At 34.9% G+C, this 22,820-nt stretch overlaps 1 protein-coding gene and 1 long non-coding RNA gene across 2 annotated transcripts in view; one reads left to right on the forward strand and one right to left on the reverse strand.

Annotated features, from left to right (window-relative positions):
* The window catches only part of LOC145678854 (uncharacterized), a 214,991-nt gene that overhangs the window by 120,039 nt on the left and 72,132 nt on the right, over window positions 1-22,820 (reverse strand). The gene's annotated exons all lie outside the window — the stretch shown is intronic.
* The window catches only part of LOC145678855 (uncharacterized), a 233,302-nt gene continuing 216,315 nt past the window's right edge, over window positions 5,834-22,820 (forward strand). Inside the window, exon 1 of the long non-coding RNA XR_014130439.1 lies at window positions 5,834-5,967. This is a non-coding gene — a long non-coding RNA (uncharacterized LOC145678855). The remainder of the gene's footprint in view (window positions 5,968-22,820) is intronic.

The following is a 22,820-nucleotide window of genomic DNA, read 5'->3' on the forward strand; positions in this document are numbered from 1 at the left end:
ACCAAGGGTCTAGCTGCTTCCTGGTTACAAGTCACGAAGCACTAAATCCGTCCCAACACTATCAATATAGTATATGTGAGAAAATTTGGGTTCGCTTTAGAATTTGCCTTTTATGAACTGCCGATAAATGATGTAATTGTATGTTCGCCTTCGCCATTGATGTAGTGGGACCTCAATTTGATGTAATCAGAAATCCTTCTCCGAAACACACGTATTGAAAAGTTGTATGGTCTAATTATTTGAGCAATCAATGTTCCATTTATGATTTTCATACTAACGAATCCTCTTTCTCATGGTAAACCCGAACTGAATGAAATACGATCAGCGTTTATATACTTTTAGGTTTTCTTGACTCGTTTAGGGGTTGACTCGAAGGGTCCACCGGCGGGCTTGGACCCTCTCCAGTCTTTGCACTTTGGATCCAGGGGCTGCTTTAGGATTTTAATTCTGGGTAGACCCGCTCCCTCGCTTATGGATAGATATACACATTAATAACAATAGGAAATTACTTTTACAGTAGTGATTGATACTATTTGCTAAATAATTATCTACCATTAACACAAATAGTGGAAAATATATGTACTCTTTATTAGGGGAAAACGGGGTATTCGAGAACACTGGGGTAATACCGAACACCCAAGTTTACGCCCAAGGAAGCTTGTTAGAAAACGGATTATTTTGCTGCACGCTAGAGAAAGGACCTAGAAAAGTGCAGCATAAATTTGGTGACAGTCAGTTGAGCGAATTGCCAGGAAGAAGACGTTTTGATGTTTTTGTCGATTCACTTATAAAGTTGATTCAACAATCTGGACAAGATAAGTTGGCTCTTATCTTATGTATATTGTTATAGATAAGGCTATATATTCCCCTATACGTGAGCATTAATTCTTTGTAATCTTACTAGCCTGTATGCAGTCAACAATTAGTTTCAACTATAACAATAAAATGGCGTCTCATGGAGAAATGCCAGACAGAATGTTTGTCATTACCCGGAGTGTTCGGGATCGCCCCATGGTGTGAAAATTATCAAAAATGTTTAAATAATTGTTTTTTTTATAGAAAAGTAAGTTATAAGTTAATGGTAATAAGCGTAATTAGTTTTATTAATTAGAATAGTTTGCTATATTTATTATTTGATATATGTATTAATTGTGTTTGTAATTATAATTGTTATTAAAGATTTAAATACTAAATTACGGTATATTTTTAATGTATTTTAATGCATTTCGCTTCTTTCGTAAAGGAAAGTTTGAAGTAAACAGTATGTTCGGGATTACTTCGACCACTGGGGCAATCCCGAACATAGGTACATTTTTAAAACATCTCACTGATTTGTTGAAAAATGCTACTTTTGACATTCCTCTGCACTTTAGTAAACAGAAAAAACTCCAAGTTTTCTATAAACATTACGTAACGTGGACATTACGTAAAGGTGATGAAAATCGACTGGAAGCCTTCGAAATGTGGGCGTGGAGAAGAATGGAAAGAATTTGTTGGGTAGAGCGCAAAACGAATGAAAGAGTGTTAGAAATGGTGGGTGAGAAAAGAACACTTTTAGATATTATTGGGAAGAGGAAGAGAAACTGGTTGGGACATTGCCTAATAAGAGATTGTATCATGAGGGACGCCCTAGAGGGTATGGTGGCGGGAAAGAGAGGGAGGGGGCGAAGGAGACTACAATTAATGGATGATATAAAAACAGAAAGATCATACGCGAAGACGAAGAAGTTAGCGGAGGACCGTGGAGCATGGAAGCTTCTCAGCTGCGGCAAGTGACCTGCCAATAAAGGCAGAATACCTATGATGATGATGATGATTCTATAAACAAGAAATCTTAATTGTATCTGTAAAAACAAAAGAGTTATTTATAATCAAAGCTTAACTGTTCATGAATACCCCGGTCTCCCCTATACCTTTTAGCGTTTATATATTTTACAAAATATTTCAATATGCTCGTGCCTACCTGGTCTACCCGCTAAAGCCGCCATTGTTTGGATCCTCCTATTACCTGACCAGCGAACGAGTTCGGGCGGCCGGTTTTGGAACTAAAATGCAAGCAGCAGTGTTTCTAACAGGATTACTTGTAATCAATCTATCACAGTTCTTTTTGTCCTGTTCGTAATAAACCACTTCACGCATATGCTCAAGTCAGGAGCAGATTAAGGGGGCGGGGCGATTGCTCCCCTCCTAGAATAGAATATTTTTTATTTAAAAAACTAAGAATTTTCACCTTTGTATTATAAATGTAAAATAAAACCTAAAATAGGTAGGCCTCACTTTTTTTTTGTTTTACGTTGCAGAAGTCAAATAAAGTAATAAATTGCAAGAAATTACTTACATTGGCTTTCTAGCTCAAAAAAATGTCCACCTTCGAAATCGCAGGTGGCCATTTCTGTTCTAGAAATTGCAGACAATAGCTACTTCTCCTTTTCTAAGGTTGTTTTACTTTTTTGTTTTTGCAATACACTCTTACCTTGATTTGACTTCGAACGACCCCCCCCCCCAAACATTCAGTCTGGATCCGTCCCTGGCTTAAGTTAAGACAAACAGTTTCAAAAGTTATTGGAGTTATTTGCAGAACATTGTAAGTAACAAGCAAAAAAAAAAAAAAAAAAAAAAAAAAAAAATCTACAACAAAAATACACCCTTCATATTAACTTGCGAACAAACGAGCGAGCAGCGTTTTACAGGCTGCTCCTGTTTTATAATGACATCGAATAAAATGTAATCAATTTTTATACAATCTGCTTAATACACGGTAGAAGCTCACTGAATTGTCAATTGTGCTATGTTGTTCTTAAATTGGTAATTTCCATTCATTTATCACTATTCACAATACCGTACATCTGCATTACTGCAGAAATGGTTCACTACAACCACATAACTTACGGCGTTCTTTATTAAGCGAAAAGAGATTACGCTATACATAACATCTAAACTGCCACTTTTAAAAACCGTTGGATACACTGCAGAGTGAAACTCTCCGCTCCCCTGTTCCACCGCGCTTGCCGAGAAACTGATGTAAACACAACAGCAGCGCCATCCTCCCAAAACCGCACTGCTATCCTGGTCAAGTAATAATAAAAAATTCTGGGCGCGTCCTTGATGCCAGGTTTTCGTCCGTCGTTTTGGGTCAATTGAACACGCAAACACACACGTTTAAGGTGAGTATGCCAATCAGGCCTGTATCCAGGTGGGTCTAGGGGGGCTTGGACCCCTAAATTTTTGCTGCCCTCCTAAAATTTTCACGGTAGGCTTGCCAATGAACTATAATATGATCATTAACTTTAATATAGTTGGATGGGCCCCCCTAACTTCAGCCGGCCCCTTCCCTACATTTTTGGGCTGGCTACCGGCCTGATGCCAACTACTAAGCTACATGAACTATAAACATATTTGTTTGGAACAAAAAAAAAATATTTAAAAAATTTACGTCTGAAAGTTTTTTGACACTATGGAAGTCAATCGGAGTAATATTAATTGACGTGTGCAACTAAATATACTATCTTTGTAATGAAGTCATAATTACTAGTTCTTGCATGCGTGGTCTTTGTAATCCAATTTACAAATCTATTTTTTTATGTCCTTTATAATCACAACATAAAGAAACTGGCTACCTAATCTTTCATCTATTTGCTCAGTGTTTTTGTCAGTTACGAAAGCTGCCTTGAATAAATCGAAGTAAACTTTTTTTCTTTTGTTAGAAAAAAAAAGATGTAAACCAGTTTTGTGATCCATCCAATTTATAAACAATAAGTGCTTGAGGTCTCTGGTTCGTTCCGAGCTCGAGCCGTGTGGACTTTGTGGTGGACAAACATCGTGCTCATGGGTTTTCTCGGGTTTCTCCCGTTCCCTCTCACTTTTTTCATTCCACCATTTCACTCATCTCTCATCATCACCGTCTCCTTTAGCCTAACCGGCATAAACGTGCGACGTAAAACTTATTCATTTCATTTCATATAAACAATGTCATGCTAGTTTCGAATAGTAAACAGTTATGCCAACAGATGTCGCTTCCGCGATATCGCTTGCCTGCTTGTCGTTGGTAGATGTCGTTAGCATGCAGGGAATTTGTCGATATCAAATTGTGACAATTTAATATGAACCTAAAAAAATGCATTGTTTCTATTTAGTTGTTTCAAAAATAAGAACAAAGGCCATATCCACATTTAGATTTCAGCATTAATATGTTTATGACCGCTTGTTGATTAGTGGACAAAACAATAATAACAATAATACCGGTAATAATAATTTTTTAAATATAAATCAAACTTTTAGTTAAGAACGCTTTAAACGTATAATGTACAGCGAGCAGAATTATCGGATGCCACAGCTACTTTCAAGTTTGCTTCTCTTAATGGTTCTTATCCATGGGTTTTCTCGGGGTTCTCCCATTTCCTCCCGTATTTTCATTCCACCAATTCTTCCATCATTATTTAATTGTCTTAAGGTTGGTTTAAAGGAGCAAATTTTGCTGATAGATGTCACTACAGTCTTCGTATCTCTCTCATATATTTTTCACCTTTCACGAAAATTGACGATTTCTCTTACAAATTTCAACCTACAGACTTCAATTTTTTTAGACAAGGAACTTCATTACCTATCGAAGGCAATAATCCGTGCCGATTTTTTATTTATAATTTTCTTCATTGTTGAAATGGTTTGATTGTTGAAATGGATATCCAAACCTTTAACAATGGAACTGTTTCAACAATGAAGAAAATTCTAAATAAAAATTCGGCACGGGTTGTAGCTTTCGATAGGTTATGAAGTACCTTCTCTAAGAATTTGAAATCTCTATGTTGAGATTTGTAAGAGAAATTGTAAATTTTCGTAAAAGGTAAAAAAATACATGAGAGATACGAAGACTGTAGTGACATCTACCGGCGAAACTCGTCCCTTTACACCAACCTTAATCTTCGCCTCCCTTAGCCTAACGGGCATAATCATGGCCAGCGTTTCATTCGGAAGAAATGATCCGGAGGGATAGGGTCTATTAGGAGGAGCACGTATTATTTTCACACGGTACTATTCCATTTATTATTATATTATAGACATATTATTTTGGTGTCCTCTGGCGGGGACACTCTCAGAGCTCGGGAGTGGTTGTGCCCCTCCCCCCCCAAAAAAAACATGTCTGAAAGAAACACTGATAGCGTGACTTTAAACTGAAAGATTTTTTCTTAATGGTTCTTAGTTCGAACCTGGAAACAGAAAATAATTTACAAATTTATTTAAGATCCAGCTCATTCTGAATATCACAATGATATACAGTACATATATAGGCCTATATTGTAGAATGCAATAAACACACGAATACATATATTAGGAAATATTTGTCCATTGTTTTGTATATACGCATACATATATTACAATAGACTGCATAGCTATTTGTCAACGGAGTATGTTTGGTGGTCTAAAAATAAGTAGCCTACTGTACTGTGTGCTACAATAATGAACGTGAGCATATGTAAATTTCTCACACTCACTAACGTAATATGCTACATGCAAACGCACACAACATAAAAGGCAAACATGCAATAAATTTTCCTCTTTTTTTTCTTTTTAAATAAAAAAAATATATAAAAATACAATTATATGTTTTATTTATTATCTCTTTTATTTACTATTATTTCTGTCAAATGTATGTGTATCTGTTAACAATTGTTTTTTTCTTCTCTTCGTTTTTGAATGAGCGGGTAACCTTACCCTACTTTACGACCAGCGGCCATATATCATTCAAGATGGCTGGCTACTCTATCGCTTTGTGATGCTGGTGGTAGGGTTTGACTGAGACGGGCGGGTTTTCAATGCATTTCCAACCAGGCAGGAACAGCTGTGCCATCAAGCGGGAAAGGGGGGAACTGGCGGCCGGCCTCGCGAGCAGACGTCCACCGCGAGAACAGCTAGATAGCGCTACATGTCAGTGAATCCAATTTTCTGCAAATTCATCCCATTTTTGAACAGGTAACGTGTTAAGCATATATTTATATATCTCTGCAATATTTGTTCTTACTAATTCGTACATAGATGCAATACTATTGAGTTAGAAATCGCTTGTGCATGGTGATTTATAAGAATGTATCGAAACGTAACTTGCCGGCCGCCATTTTCTGTTCCAGCTGCCTGGGGATTTTAGAGCTATTTTTTGTCGTGTTTTTAAAGCCGAATACAATCGTATATATCCGTATTGATTTGTTTATTTTTCAGCGTACACTAAGATATGTGTATTATTCTTTGTAAATATACTTCTATAATCAAATATCCAAGAAAATTGATAATTTAGTATTAAAAAAATAGATGGTTGTTATTGTGTAAATCCATGCAAATGTATTGGGTTCATTTATTACGTAATTCAAGAAACGTTTCCGATAATTTCCCGTCATATATAATTTTGTTATGCTGAATAGTTTATTTTGTATGAAAAAAATGTGTAAAAAATATTATGAGGGTATTTTAGTAATAGTAAACCGTACTGTTTGAGCACGGTATGAATTTCCAATCATTATGAATAAAATAGATTTTAATACAGGATACTATACTTAGGTCCACTGGTTTCTATCAATTACTGTATATGATTATAGCATTTATTTTAATTTTTATTATTTTATCAGAAGTAAAAGTTTGGTCCTCAGTACACAAGTGGCAAATACGTCACACTTTTGATGGTTTGACATTCAAACAATAAATATAAGAAACATATAAACCAAATAAGACCTTCAAAGGGGATTTACACACCCCTCTAACGAATTTACGAAGTATTTGCTAAAGATATCAACCGAAAATTACGTTACCATCATTTAATCTTACTATTTTTTAAAAATATTTTATCGATTTATGATTCGCTTTCGCAAACCACTACCAAATCCTGAGGTCCATTCAAGTGTTTGGCTGGATGTTTCAGTCAAGGAACTACTGCCACTTTTGCTTACATCACAATTGACAGGAAAAAACTTGAATTTCGAAACTCAAAATACTGACTGCAACATAAAGATAATTACAATCAATAGCCTATAGCAAGATTTCTCAACCTGAGGGTCGCGGCCCCTTAGGCGGTCGCGACAGGATTTCATGGGAGTCGCGAAGATAAACAGAAGATATAAATATAATTAGAATCTAATAGAGGAAAATATTTTTAATTATTATTTTGAATTTTGTTCTGATAGGCCTATTTTTATTTTTATACATACTGTTAAGAACATCAAACAATAGGTCTACTAAACATTTTCAGCAGGTAAACGTTTTCAACAGGTTTTTTAATGACCAAATTAAGGGTTAATGAAGTTTTAAAATTTTCAAACGGCCTCCATTTTAAAATAGTATGACAGATCAGATTCTGTATTTGTAATATAAATGAACTGATCACATTTGCTTTTAATCCATTCGCTTTTAGGGAAGTTTCTGTATCCACTATATACTATTATAGAAATGATGGATATCGTTAGATCTCCGCAATAGATATACAGTATTAAAAATCCCACACAAGCTTATTACATACCAGAAATTATAAGGGCATCGTTGGCAAGAGGGAGTCGTGATAGGAATTAGGTTGAGAACCACTGGCCTATAGAAATATATACAGTACATATATATATATATATATATATATATATATATATATATATATATATATATATATATATATATATATATATATATATATATATATACGTGTGTGTGTGTGTCATTTTACATTAATTATATAAGAACAAGAAACATTGATGTCCAGTAAATAAGAAATAACAGTCTTACAAGTAGTACATCTGTAAAGAGTATGTGTGTTTTAGTTAGGAAAAACAAATGACAATCGCCTAATTAATAATGTGTTCTGTCATATACACAGTTACATAAACAAATATTTTCTGCGAAATAAAAAGCTGAGAGTTATTATTGACAACAAATCCTCATTTTATTCGATTTCTTTGAAAACTACGCATAATAATCTGCCGTAAAATATTTTCCTGTATAATCTCGATGTGATCATATATTAGGATAATATTTTACTTAAATAGAAATTGAAATTTACGAATTATTAATAATTTTAGAGTATCTATATTCTCTCATTAGTCATACCATGTACTGCCATATTGCCACAATAATAATGAAGAACTTAATAAGAGGGTATAGCCTATTTCAATGTTAGTTGTATCTCAATAAGTGAAATGGTTCTCGTACTGAATTATTTTTCTTTTAATTTACAAAATTATTTGACTTTTCTCTATTTTTTTTCGGAAACTACGCATGAGAATTTTACACTCACAATATAACTTCATTCACCTGAATAAGATTTCTACTGATTTGTATATGTCTCATTGAACAATCATTTTTACTTAAACTCGAATAATACTGTATAGTTATTTAACAAAATAGCCTAACTACATATAGACCATTTTACGTTAATTTTATAACAACTAAAATATGAATATTTAATAAATAAGCAATATCAATCAATAACAATAAATTACAGTTATAATTTTTAATGCACCAATTTATTGATATTTTTTATGCATAATGTCCTGTATAGAAATACATTTTTGATATCGTTTTGCGAACGTCAAATTTAAACTCCCAACTTATTTCGTTTTATTAAGCAACTCTCCTAGAAATTCAACGTAATATTTCGTTAATTTGGAGGTCACAGCATTTTAACTACCCACCCTAATTTCTCTCTTATCCTTCAAGTAACACGCTGTATTTTCCCGTGAATTACAATTGCTATTTTATTTTCATTTTATCCATCACCAAATAATTTGTGGTGGACAGCACCGTATTTGTGGGGTTTTCTCGCAGTACTCTTGTTTCCTCCCACATTTTCATTCTTGCCACATTTAGTTAACAATTTCTACCTAACTAAAACATTACTAAAAACATATCCTCCGACATTTTCATTCTACCAAATCCTTCATAATAATTCACTTCATTAATCATCCATATCTTTTACCCTACGAGGAATAATCGTTACATGATTTCATTTCATTGATGCATGGGACACCTGGTTCGATTCCCGATGGGACAGCTTTGAAATCTAAACATACAATACGTCCTATACAATGTAAACTTGAACCAACCAGGCAATTTCATTTCTGATTTCTGATCTGTTTTCATTTTAGCGCCCCTTCCAGCAGTGAGGCTATATGAGACTTGGATCTACAGCTTAAGAGTCTTCATCCCGGTGAAATTAAAAAACCGCAAATTATACATTAATTATGTGATATCTTCAAATAGATAAAAGATAATCGAAATGTGGAACAAGAGCGCCCTAGACAATATTATTTTGCGTGAGATACCGTTATCACAAGTCACCTAGTGGCTTTATGTTTTCAGCTGTTTAGAAACGCGAAAATAAATGCCGATTTTCAAAATGGCTCGAAATCGAAAGCAGATAAGTGAGTCGTGATAACGGTATCTCATGTAAAATGATATTGTCTAGGGCGCTCTTGTTCCACATTTCGATTATCTTTTATCTATTTGAAGATATCACATAATTAATGTAAAATTAGCGGTATTTTAATTTCGCCGGGTCATTTCATATCTTTTCTCAGTTCAGTATCGATATTTCTTTTCACAGCTTTTTTTTTTTTTTTTTGTCTTAAAATAGCTTCTTCGCTTGAGCTCTTCTGATTTTACAACTTATTTGTATATCTTTATACAATTAATTTCAAGTCGTTTTAGTAAAAATTTCGAAAGAAAAGGGAGAGAGAAAAAAAGTTAAACGTATCATCCGGTATTGCTTTGTTGGACAGTACAGTATACCCCGAAACTCAAGACTGGCCAGTTATTCTTTAAAATGTAACCTTTTCTACAAAAGGGACCAAACAGAGAATGTATTCCCAACGGCAAAACCCAGCGAGGGAAAAGCAATAAATTTCCTTTTCCTGAAAGTTTTATAAGGGACCTACCACACCAGGCAATGAGAACTCCAACTATATACAGTTTCTATTCTATTGTTAAGCTGTATTCGTTAAAATACTAATTCAAAAGAAATAATAGCCATTATTCTTTTTCACACTTTTGTGAAAATTTACAAGAACACAGTGACCAGAAACAGAAGTTAAGAACATGTTGGTTGAAGCAATTGGATATATTTATCGCTTCAAAATATAATGTATTATGGCTGTTTGTCACTTTGGTAAAACCTTCTTGCAATGTTTCATGTAGTTCTCTTCTGGTATTCTAGTAGTGTTTACATTTTCAACTGTTATGTTTCAACTGCTTTAATTGTATTTGCTACTGAAACTTTTGAAACGCCATAAATTTTGTTCTAAGTCCAGCAACCAACAAATCATGTCGTGTTGCAGTAAAGAAGCTATAATAAATACCAGCTTTTAGAACATTAGTTCTTCACAATAGATTTGTGTGCCAGGATTAGTAACATACAGCTTCATCATTCTTTCTCTAAACTTTTTTAGATCTCCCTAAAAGAAATTCTAATCCCCTCCGCCTTGCAATTTCTTCTCCCAATAACTCTAATTAAAATTTTTCATTTTTCCTACTAATAACACCAATTACAAAATTTGCAATTTCTTCTCCCAAAAAGCCCAATCAGAAAATTTGAAATGTCTTCTCCAAATAACTCCAATTTGCAAGTTTCAAGTTATTCTCCCAACAACTCCAATTTAAAAAATTGTATTTTCTTCTCCCAATTAGCGCAATTAGGAAATTTGCGATTTCTTCTCCCAATAACTTCAATTAGAAAATTTTGCAGTTTCTTCTCTCAATAACCCCAGTTAGAAAATTTACAGTTTCTTCTTCCAATAACCTCAATAAGTAAATTTGCAATTTATTTTCCCAACAACCCCAATTAGGAAAGCAATTTGTTCTCTTAATAACTCCATTTAGAAAAATTACAATTTCTTCTCCCCATAATCTCAATTAGAAAATTTCAATTTCTTTTCCCAATAATCCCAACTAGGAAAGCAGTTTCTTTTCCTAATAACTCTATTAGAAAATTGGAATTTCCTATTCCAATAATCTCAATTAAAAAATTTCCAATTTATTCTCTCAATAACCTCAATTAGGAAATTTGCATTTTCTTCTCCCAATAACTTCAATTTGAAAACATTTTCTTCTCCGAATAACCCTAATAAGGAAATCTGTAATTTCTTCTCCCAGTAATTCTAATTAGGAAATTTGCAATATCTTTTCCTGATAACCTCAAGACTCTGAACACGCGTTCTCAGACAGCTTGGATTTGATTCTTGGTTAGGGCTCTTGCTTCGAACATAAAGCGGAATCCCCACTTTCACCAGTAGATCATGTCTCAAATAGCTGCACTCTTGGAAAGGGACCTTAAATTGTAATCAATCATTCAAATCAGCCAATTCTTTAGTTTAACATTCTTTAGCTATGTATTGAGCATGTGAATATGACTGTATATGCTTCCAAAAAACAATCGAATGTTTACAATATGAGTTTTCGCTGCGCATAGTCCCATTGAGGTTTCGGTGCTAACAGAGCAGCGTGAGTTGATTGGGAAGCTAAGTGAATAAAGATTCAGAAAGCCAAAAACAATGCCGTTGGAATACAATGTGCTGATGATACATCACTCAGTTGAACATGCGCAAGCATAACATAACCCTTTCACTACCACTGGGACATATGTGTCCTACGATACATTCTCAGAGGATTATTTACCGTGGTAATTTACCGCATGTTATGCTATGAATCGATGTTTCACTGGTAAAGAGAAGCCTGCTAATGGTTTACAGAATTCTTATGAATATTATCAAATATGTAGTAGTGGAAGTGAACGTGGTGATAATGAAACAGATGAAAGTGAAGAACAAGGTGCTAGTGATAAAGTACTGGTTGCATGTACAGTCATTTGGGAAAGAATGCCGAAATGTAAAATATTTGTAATCATAAATACAACCCAACTGTTTTTCATATATACAACCCAACGTATCATAATTGAAAATACAAGATAATTTTTCATGTCACTACCACTGGGATGTATAGATCTCACGTAAAAATATCATAGCGATACATATGTCCCACCCTTCCCACGTCGAAAAACGAAACGGCGGAAAATGTTATAAAGCAGGATTGAAGCCCATTTTATCCAGTGTATACTATACTTAGCGTCAAGGCGGGGTTATAGCCCCTATAGCCCCCTTGGATCCGCCACTGTATATATGTATGTATGTATATACACGTTTAAAAACAACTTAAAGTAACCATATATTAATGTTTCTCACTCCGAAAAAAATGGTAGTGAAAGGGTTAATAAATGTTTATTTTTGTATAGTACCTTTTTCAAATGGGTTAAAACCCAGAAACCTCCCTTTCATACTCCCCTGCTAATTACACCATTATAATGTTTGAATGGGGTGTGATGGACCAAATCAAAAATAGTTCTACATTGGCGCCGCGGTGAAATTTATGTTTTTTCCCATCGAGACGTTGCTGTAATAACTTTTCAAATAATAATACAATACTGGACAGTTACCACAAAGTCCTATCAAGGGAGCACGTCGATTATATTCAGGGGGCGCACCTACGGGGTGAATCTACCAGGTCTACCCCAGCAAGAGATTCCTAACATACATTTATAAACTTTCTCAAAAAAAAAAAAAAAAAAAATGCTTGTTTAACAGAGAAATGATTTATGTAGCTTGATTTGATCTCACACTTCATCTGTACCCTTTCTCTTATAGAAACAATCTAGTTCTAGCATTGTTTTCTGAACGTATAGGTGGAAGTATTTTACTATTACTTATAATCTTTTCGGGTTCTGAATATTACCCGTTCAATAATACATAGACGTAGTGAATTGTAGTGTTGGACCTCGTCTCCAAAGCTTTGACCTCTTCCAATAAAAATTTCTGGGGAAGTCTCACCAAGGTCGGACCAACGTCCTCCTAAAAAAAAGTAATGAAATAGAAATGAAATGAAATTTTCAATTTTACGTCCCACGTTTATGCCGGTTAGGTTAAAGGAGATGATGAGAAATAAATGAAATGAAGAAAGTGGGAGGAAACGGGAGAACCCCCGAGAAAACCCACGAGCACGGTGCTTGTCCACCACACGGTGCGAGCTGGGATCGAACCAGGGACCCCAAGCACCGGAGGTGAACGCTCTATCACTGATCCAACGCGCCCCCCAGGAGCGAAATAGAGTAGACACGTAGGTCCACATACGTGGCCCGTTAGGAAACATGACTGTAGATAATTTTCCATTGAGAATCGAATTCAAGGTCTCCCGCGCAGAAGTGAATGCTAACCATTACTTGTGAAGCAGCTCTATTTGGTTTAGAATTATGCTTTATTAATTAAGTCAATGAAATGTCATTTGCTTTCTCTAGTCAACGTAAAGTAAATACATATATTTTTAGTAAAATAATGTGCAATATACGTTGCTGTCCTTTAATGAAAAAACTTTAAAATACTGTTTTATGATGTATTTCATGTAATTAATAAGAACGATTATAGAAACAAATTCTCAGATCAATTTTGCGTCATGCAGTGAGCTTTTGCTCTGACGGTGCTTCAGAAGAGATGGAACATCGCCACATTGAGTACGCCAGCACCATCTCCCGTCGAAAACTTCAACTACTTGTAATACGTTTCGCGATGCTAGTCATGGAACTTGTTAATTTGCTTTCATCGTGTGAAATGATGTATCTGCGACCAGTTTAATTGAAATTTTGTCAGTAAAAGTTAAATGTTAATCAAAATGTATCCCTTTCTTAACATTTTCTGTTGTAAATGTTTATTTTTACTTCCATTATTTACAAAGACAAACCATATCGAGTAAACTTAGTTGCAACGAGGGGTGCCTAGACGGGGAATACCAATAACGTACATAGCATTGTGAATAATTTTATGAGAGAAGACAGAAACATTTAAACTAATTTGATTTTGTGTCTAAAATTAGTTTACAATTTCATCAAAAACTAAGAATATTTCATTGAAACTATCTTGTATGTTCTGTAATTGTCGTTATTATATCTACAGAGTATTCACGAGAGATAATATTTGATTTGTGTATAAAGGGGGAAACAGTTGTGAATTCATCACTCTGACCATTTTCTCTAAATCTGGATTTCAAAGCGGTATCCTGCTAAATCTTATTAAAAATAATTAATCATAATAAAAAAAATAGTCACTGTGAATCATTTACTATGAAACTTCCGCCAAATGGGGGAAGAGTCTACATAGAGGGACCAGAGATGGATCTGGGCCGGGGCCGTAAAGCCTATTCCCTCCTCCCCAGTTTTTTGAGTGACAAAATAGTTGATGGTATTATTTTTAAATTTTTGAAAGTTTATAGTAAACTCATGATATGCCTATCATAGTCTGGATTCTAGTTGCCCACCCCCTCCCGTTTTCACCTTCTAGATCCGCCTTTAAGGAGGTCAGAAATATTCACTGAAAATTTAATTAAAATACCGTGGTTATTCGAGGAGGGAATCTCGTAGAGCCCTAGCAGTATTACAACCCACCCCCACCACAGAAGTCCGTCCTGGATCCGCCCCTGAATGTTGGAAACCTTTCCCAGGCAGTATGCAAGTTGCCAAAGGTTAAGGAAAACCCCTGTGGTACTGGATGATTTCAACTTTTCAACTTTTAAGCCCAGCGTCATGTGCAATTTGGGGAGGAGAGCAAAATATTTCATCTGTTTTTTTCTTCAAAAACTATTCATTTATCTAGACACCCTGACATTACAACTTTTTTCTTTCTAAATTTAGTCTAATTCCAGGTGCAATTTTACATAATTTTAAAATAACTTAGCCTCAAATTGTATTTGGATTCCCCACGAAAATCTTAGGATCCCTCCCGAAATAAGTTCCTGCGTACGTCTCTGGCCATCCTTATTGCTCGAACTTCATCGCTAACAAAGAAACATCAACCACTTCACGGTTTAGTTTGTATTGAAGAGTTTGTTAGAAGAGAAAACATGTTGTGTAACGTTCTTTTGTAGTTACAATTTGCCATCCCGGACGTGGTCGTGGTGAGATATTGGGTGTGTGGATGTTATTATTATTATTATTATTATTATTATTATTATTATTATTATTATTATTATTATTATTATTATTATTATTATTATTACTATTATTATTTATTGTTCTATGATTGGATTGAGCAGCAACATGTCGCGTAAATGTGTTTACAATGCAGAGCAAATTGTTATTTTTAACGAAGTAAAACGAAAAGTGGAATTTAACGCCTATCATAAAGAAAGCCTATCACTTCTACTTTGGCTGTAACGGGAGATATGGACAAGAAAAGAACACCACATTTATGTTGTAATACTTGTTCTACAAATTTGCGAGACTGGCAACTTGGAAAAAGGCCATGCGTGCCGTTTGCAGTTCCAATGATATGGAGAGAGCCGACAGATCATACTTCAAACTGATATTTTGGCATGGTTCCTTCAATTAAAGGTCTATCCAAAAAAAGAGAAAAGTGGGCTGATACTTATTCAAATATTCCTTGAGATGTTCGTCACTGTGCCACACTCTGAAGCACTAAAGGTTCCACAACTCTCGTACCTTACTCCAGTGTTACATCCGATGAAGAGCAAAAGGCGAACAAAATCGACCCAGGTTGTCAAACTCTGCTTGCAGATTCATCGTCTTCCACCGATCCTAACTTCACAAAACCACCATATCATTATCTATTCGCCATCTGATATTCAACCTGAATTCAATTACCTGGGTTCGTCAAAAAGTGGCGCAGAACACTGGAATCCAGACTCAAGCAGTGGGGAGCTTATTCTGAATATCTAAAAGTGTCCTTGTTTTGAACACGTCAGAATCCCAATGAATGGCGGCTATTCATAGACGCATCAAAACTATTCTTCAAATACGTATAATCTGCGTAAACTTACACAAATTGCTGAAACTAAAACCAGGTAGGAAATCCTTATTGGACACCAAATTCGCTAAGTCCTTAGTGATTCTGAATTTGATGTAGTGTTAGAAGATAAGGAGAGGATTGCATGGGATTCTTTCCGAAAGGTTGTGATGAATGTTTTGGGAAACGAGCGGTCTCAGAACTATAAGGAAGTAGTGGAGCACCTAATACCTTCTACCAAGCAATGGGGTGTAATGTGTCACTAAAAATGCATATGTTGCACTCCCACATAGATTTCTTCCCAGAAAATTGCGTAGCAGTCATTGATGAACATGGGGAACATTTCTACCAAGTTATATCTATGATGGAGAAACAATATCACTGCCACTGGAGCAACTCTGCTCTTGCCAAGTGTTGTTGGACGGAAAATTCCCATTTTTACGCCAATTTTCCCTTTTCTCGTACAACACACACACATTGTCATGGTGTCATTTGAAAGCCTGTTTTATTCTGAAGAGAATGATGTATAAGTCATGATACTGTCTACTGTTTGGATTCTTTTTATTTTATAGTTATCTCACTATTTCCTATATGAAATATGATATTGTCCAGCAGAACTGAGAAATATTTTTCCGTCACAACTATTGTAGATATTACAATGAAACTTGGCACATGTATTATTTATAAACTACAGTAGTTTTAAAGGTATATTATATTTGGGTACCTTTAGCAAGGGCAAAACCAGAGGGTGCTACATTTGAAAAAGGGATTTATGATGGGAAATTCCCAATTTTACCTTAAATTTCCCTCGTCTTATACATAATGTACACATGCGCAGAGTACTATTTGCAAGCTTGTTTTATTCTGAAGCGAATGACATATGAACCACGATACTCGGATGAACAAAATTGAAGCAATAGCTACTTAAATGAAAGGCCAAAGAGAAAATTCAAGAATCTAAGTGTCAACACTACGTAACACACATTTCTGTCGATTGCACTTAAACTCGAACCAATTCAGCATTTTTATTTTTATTTTCTTATTCAGCATCCTCATTTGCATAAGAAAATGTACTTTTCTCTTCCGATGCATGAAAAAAGTTAAAATTTGTTGTCCAGTGTAGTTGTACTTCGCAAGTCCAAACACTACAGAACATACGCATGCAACCTACGTTTTTACGTAATCCACATATGTTTTTTTCTCTGTGTGTGGTACTACAAGTAATTCACCGACAATAGTTCATACTTCGTTCCCCTTGTCATGATTAAAGTTTTCCAAGGGGAAATAAAATCTTTGAGTTTTACGTCCAACAGTTATCCTGGTTAGACTAAAGAAGACTGTGATGTTGAGAAATGAATGAAATAGTGAAATGAAGAAAGTGGGAGGGAACGGGAGAACCTCGAGAAAACCCACGCACATAACAAAGTTCACTTGGCGCGTGAGCCGGAAGTTTAAGCCCCACCCTGCCTCCCTTTTGGTGCCTATGATAAATATACATTATTTTATTAATATTAAAAACCACCTGTAAACACCCGTCGAAAGAGAGGGAGGAAAACCCTTACTAGATTCCTTGGTATTTATCCTGTTGTTATATAATCCCGCCCATCTATGAGGGAATGAGGGTTGCATACACGCAAGGCGTTATTAGAAACGGTGAGAAACGTTTATACGTTTTCTCAAACATTTTCACCCCCCACCAAATCCGAACCCCTGAGTCCAAAATAAAAAAAGACTTCGTACGGGATTAGATCTCGTGAAGATCTAACTTGTACATTATTTGGCGGTTTAATTCACTCATTTTAAGACACACATTATTTTATTAAAGGACTATATTTTTTAAACAGTGCTTCTCACCATTTTTTTTTAAAAAATAACTGTCAACAAATAATAACAAAATTTGGGAAGTAGGCCACTTAATATCTATAATTACGGGATAATTTTGGAACTGAGGGGGGGCCAAAGTCAGGTAAAATCACTATGTTTACAGGAGAAGTGAGTTGAAGTTACGTAAGTGTTGTTAATAAGTACTAACCTAATCTAAACTAAACTAAACTGAACTAGCTTAATCTAACCTTACCTAGCCTAAACCATCAAAAGCACAGCAAATATAGGAAGAAAGTGCGAATTTTAAGCAAAGAATTCTGGTCCTCAAAATCCAAATATCCTAACCTAAACTACCCCAAACTAATCTAAACTTACCTAACCCACATAAACCATCAAAAAATACAGAAAATAAAGCAAGAAAGCACAAAATTTAAGCAAAATATTCTGGCCCCCTGTTCCGAAAATATGCCATAATTACAACTATATTAAACGTTATAAATTTATTAGCACACCAGGTTGAGTTAATCAATACAATTAAATGAAGTCAAAAAGCTTTCCCTGCTAGTGTAGTGGCGCATGCTTTTGAAGCACAAGAAACTGGGTTTAATTTTCATTTCCAAGAATATTACAATGTGAACGCATGATACTGTAATTTGTATCTCCATGTGTCAACAACAATCATGAATAATAAAAGTCAGATATCTATCATAAGATTTCCAACTTTTATTTACAAAAAATGACATTTTAATTACAAATTTATGATTATACTGGCCATGTAAATATTGGTCATTATATTTACATGAAGCCAAAACACTTTACCCGAAACTTTGTGACAATGTAACAAGCAATGAACTACGGTAGCTTGAAGACAATCACAATAAGTTAATTTCCAACTACTGTTTTATTTGTCATTTTCTTAATAGTACCGAATCAAACAACAGTTTCCTTAAATTGTCCTGTAAGAAAATACATCTTTAGCATATAAACCGTGCAATCTGTTGACGTTCAAAGTATTTTCTGTATACTTACGAGATACTATAGGAGACATATAAATCTAAATCGGAGAATTCAATGTACTTACACAATTCATAGCTTCTATTTACCGAAACAGTGATCTTTTGGCACTAGTGCTGTATAGTCGGACCACACAAAAATCAAAAAAGAAAAAAAGAGTACTATTTAATTTCTCCCTGCAATCATTCGTAGTGACTCTGACTCAGTTCGTAGTGATTGTTCGAAGTACAGTATGGGCATATGGCATAAAAACTAGTATATAAAACACAAACTAACTTGTGCTAGGTAGCCACTAAAAAGCACAAATGCTATCTAACTGAGTCAGGGCTAGAGCGCAGCAGGCAGAGTCAAGCGTTAGCGAGAGGGGTGCGTCCATATGGAGCAGGCGCATCAGCGGCGGTGGGTATACGTATAAACGAGAATAGTAAAAAAACACTTTATATGACATAAAGTGCATGTTTGTTCACAGCTTATATGTTCACAGCTCTAGAGACGATACTAAATGTCATGCAAAAAAAAAAAAAATACCAAAATGTACTAAATTAGGTTAGGTTAGATGTTCCTCTTCTTTCAAATGTAGTTTCAATTCGTTTCCACACTTACAACAAACTGTTCGCCTGTTCGGTAGACCGTGTCTTTCACACAATTTCAACAATTGACACTCGTTATTTTTGTACAACGCGATAAAAAAACAAACACGATATGTCACAATCTTGTAATTTACGCACCATTTTGACACTGCCTTCCCCACGAGTAAATCATAAGAAGTGTGCCTCTCCGCCAAATAGTCCCTTCCACCTCCACATACAGTGCCGCTTACATCAAAAATAACCAGCAACAACAACCATTTTCTTAACTTGAACTATTCCCGTCAACTTACTTTCATTTACCGTTCTTCAAAAAGCAAAATAAATTCTCCAATTCTCCCGGTATTCCCCTAAAATTGGTCCGGCGAAACAGCACTTAAACCCAATTTTTTTAAATGCCTGATGATCTGTACGTTCCATATACATTATATATACGTTTACATTAGACTTTGCTTGACAAGGGGGGGGGAAGGGGTTGCTAGATCTTCAGCTTTTTCATTGGTATATTATTATCTTATGTATTAAAATGTATATAAATGTAAAACTCGGAGAGAGGAAAAAATGAGCCCCTGGTTTAGATGCCATAACATTCAACGTAATCAAGTCAAACTCTTAACTTGGAATAAGATTTTACAAGATTGTAGAACTTTTTTCTTTCTTTGTTTGTTGTTTCTACATTTCAAAATATTGGGAATTTGTTGGAGAAAAAAAAATCGATGGAGTCTAATTGTTATTTTCTCGAAAACAACAGAGATGATTGTGTCTCTCATCGTTGGGAAAAGACATCAAACAACAATACATACAAATCTGCTGGTTAACACTGTACTTTGCTACATACACAGAGAGAAATCCGTTCTCCGGACAGCGGTATATTGTACAATTATACGGTATCCTCTTGCTTACTATAGAAATCAGTACGGAGGATACGTTATCCGTATGCTACATAGGCACTGCCCTTAAATGTTACATCATGCCGTTGCAGGATGTCTGACATCTAACAGTTTTTTGTATATCACATGCATATACTTATGCTACATTCCTCAGCTGTATGTTATATACGTCGATTTGTATGTGAGATCCTGAACGCCTGTATTGTTTTATATGAAAAGTACATATAGATGGAACAGAAAGTATTATAAAACATGGGTTTTGAGTTATACGTCTGCTGTACGTTAAGTCCAAAAACTACAGGAATTACTCATGTAACCTATCTTTTTAAGTACGCCACCTACAATTTTCTTTCTCAGTGTATGCAGTACAGAAATAACAATTTCATGCAGAAACAAAAACGGTCAGTTATTATTTTATTATTTAGAGTCACGGAAGTTGTTTTCCATTTCCTCGAAAACTAAGCATGAGAAAGTACCGTCAAGCATGTCAATTTCTTTTTTGAATTCCATGTAAATCTATCAATTGCTGCATGTCTTATCTTTGGACAATACCGTCCCTCTCGAGACAAAAGGGCGTATCTCATTTTCTTAACGTTTCCAGGAGACAAGATCAAACTTTTTCTCATTATTTATTCTGTCGTCTTCTTTTAAAATTTAGTTTGATATCTTCCGTGTCAGGTATGCACACTCATGTCCAAAATTATTGTCGGATGTCTATAAATATGTTGATGTAGGAATATAATCTGATAACGAATTCGCCCGCTATTTCTTATAATGTTAGTATGATATGTGTATAATTGGCAAAGACATGCATGTGGTGAATTTCATGTCAAAAGAGCAGTAAATAAGAACAATAAAATGAAAATAGAACTTTCTTGTCCATTTAGCAACATTTTGTTGTACTCATTCTAATTTTCGAATTTATAATTCTTTTCCTACGAAATTTACCACAAATATACATTTTTTCGATTATACACATAGTATCAGTATTAAAAGTACCCTACAAAATCATTATCAAATTATATTCTTACAAGAAGACAATTATAGATATGCGACAATCATTTTGGACATGAGTGTACCTTGGGAAATCACATTAAATTTTGACAGAACATGATAGAATAAATTTATAATAACATCTTTAAACTTGTCTCCTTGAAAAGTTGAGAAAATGAGATACGCCTCTTTGTCTCGACTTAATTCAAATGTAAGAGTTGATGATAAATTTAAGTCTTATATCATTAACCATCATATGTACTGTCACCTTGCTAGCAAGGGCGCCGATTTCTTAGTAAATTTGGGGGGGGGTTGCATTCAGATCCAGAAAGCATATATGAGGATTTTAAAACGAATAGCATTCAAATTATGCCAAATGTTGTAAATTTACAAATACAGTAAGGGGGCCCACATGAGCTTTGGGGGGAACCCGGGCCCCCGGGATCGGCGCCCTTGCTTACTAGTGTGATAATGAAGGGCCTAACGAGGGTATGTTTCAAGATCAGTTGGACTTCAATATGCGGTGTTTATAGTTTGAGGGAAATTTCTCTACTCTAAGGAAATTTAGCAAAACAAGAAAAAGGGATATTTTCGAAGAACAAAGTTAAAATCCAAGGAAATTCTCGCTGTGACTGATTGACTAACATAAATGCTGATTTTTTTTCTTTGTTCTTCAGAAATTATCGATAAAATAGCAATAGTATGTTGTTCAAAGTAGCATAATTTTTACCCATTGTTAGCACAGTGTACTTCTCTGTATTTTCTGTAAAAAAAAAAAAAAAAAAAAAAAAAAAAAAAGTGACTTAAGAAGTAAAAAAATAGAAGCAAAAGGCAGATAAACAAAACAAATGTGTTTGGCATTTCCTTTGATGTAGTTAAATTAATCTTATCATATAACTTCTGTCATAAGAATAGGACACTCAACTAACTAGGGAAAATTTGATAACAAGGGAAATATTTTCTGTCAGTCGAGGGAAATTTTCTTAAAGAAACCTACGAACACTGTCAAAAAGTGGTATGGTCATTGGTGTATTTCGGGGAGAGCTTCCGGGCTTAATCCCCCCCCCCCCGAAATCTTACTTACTGTACTAAAGTATATGAAGTATTTTGCCGAATTTTCACATTTTCAGGTAAAGCCCCCCTTCCCGAAAGTTAGGAAAGCACCCTCCAAAACAAAATCGTAAATACGCCACTGGGTATGGTTCTCGTACAGCATGTCGTTTTATATTTACAAAAACATTCGTTTTTGCCTCCATTTTCTCGAATACTACGTATCAGCTCTTACATTTTGTTAAATTCAATGAGATCAACATTGGTTTCAACTTTTTCTTTTTTTCGTAAAACACTAATACTACGGTAATATTTCCAAGATTTTCATGTAGAGTAGATATATGGGTTTCCTACAATTAGCTATGTACAGTCATTGTGGCTGGACAAACACGCTTTTCTGGGGTCCTTCTATTTGCTGCCACTTTTTTCATTCTACCATTTCGTTCATTTTTATCACCCCTGTCTCCTTCAGCTTACACGGTATAATCATGGGACGTAAAACTGAAAAACTTCATTTTATTTCACGAATAATCATAAAAGTGATCACCTAAATTTTTGATTTATAAGAAAAGAAATGAAATTAGGAGTTTAACGCCCCACGATTATGTCCTTTAAGCTAAGGGAGAGGGAAAATTAAGGCAAGTAAATCATAATGGAAGAAT

This window comes from Thermobia domestica, chromosome 2 (assembly GCF_964235325.1).
Source record: "Thermobia domestica chromosome 2, izTheDome1.hap1.1, whole genome shotgun sequence".
NCBI classification, from domain to species: Eukaryota; Metazoa; Arthropoda; class Insecta; order Zygentoma; family Lepismatidae; genus Thermobia; species Thermobia domestica.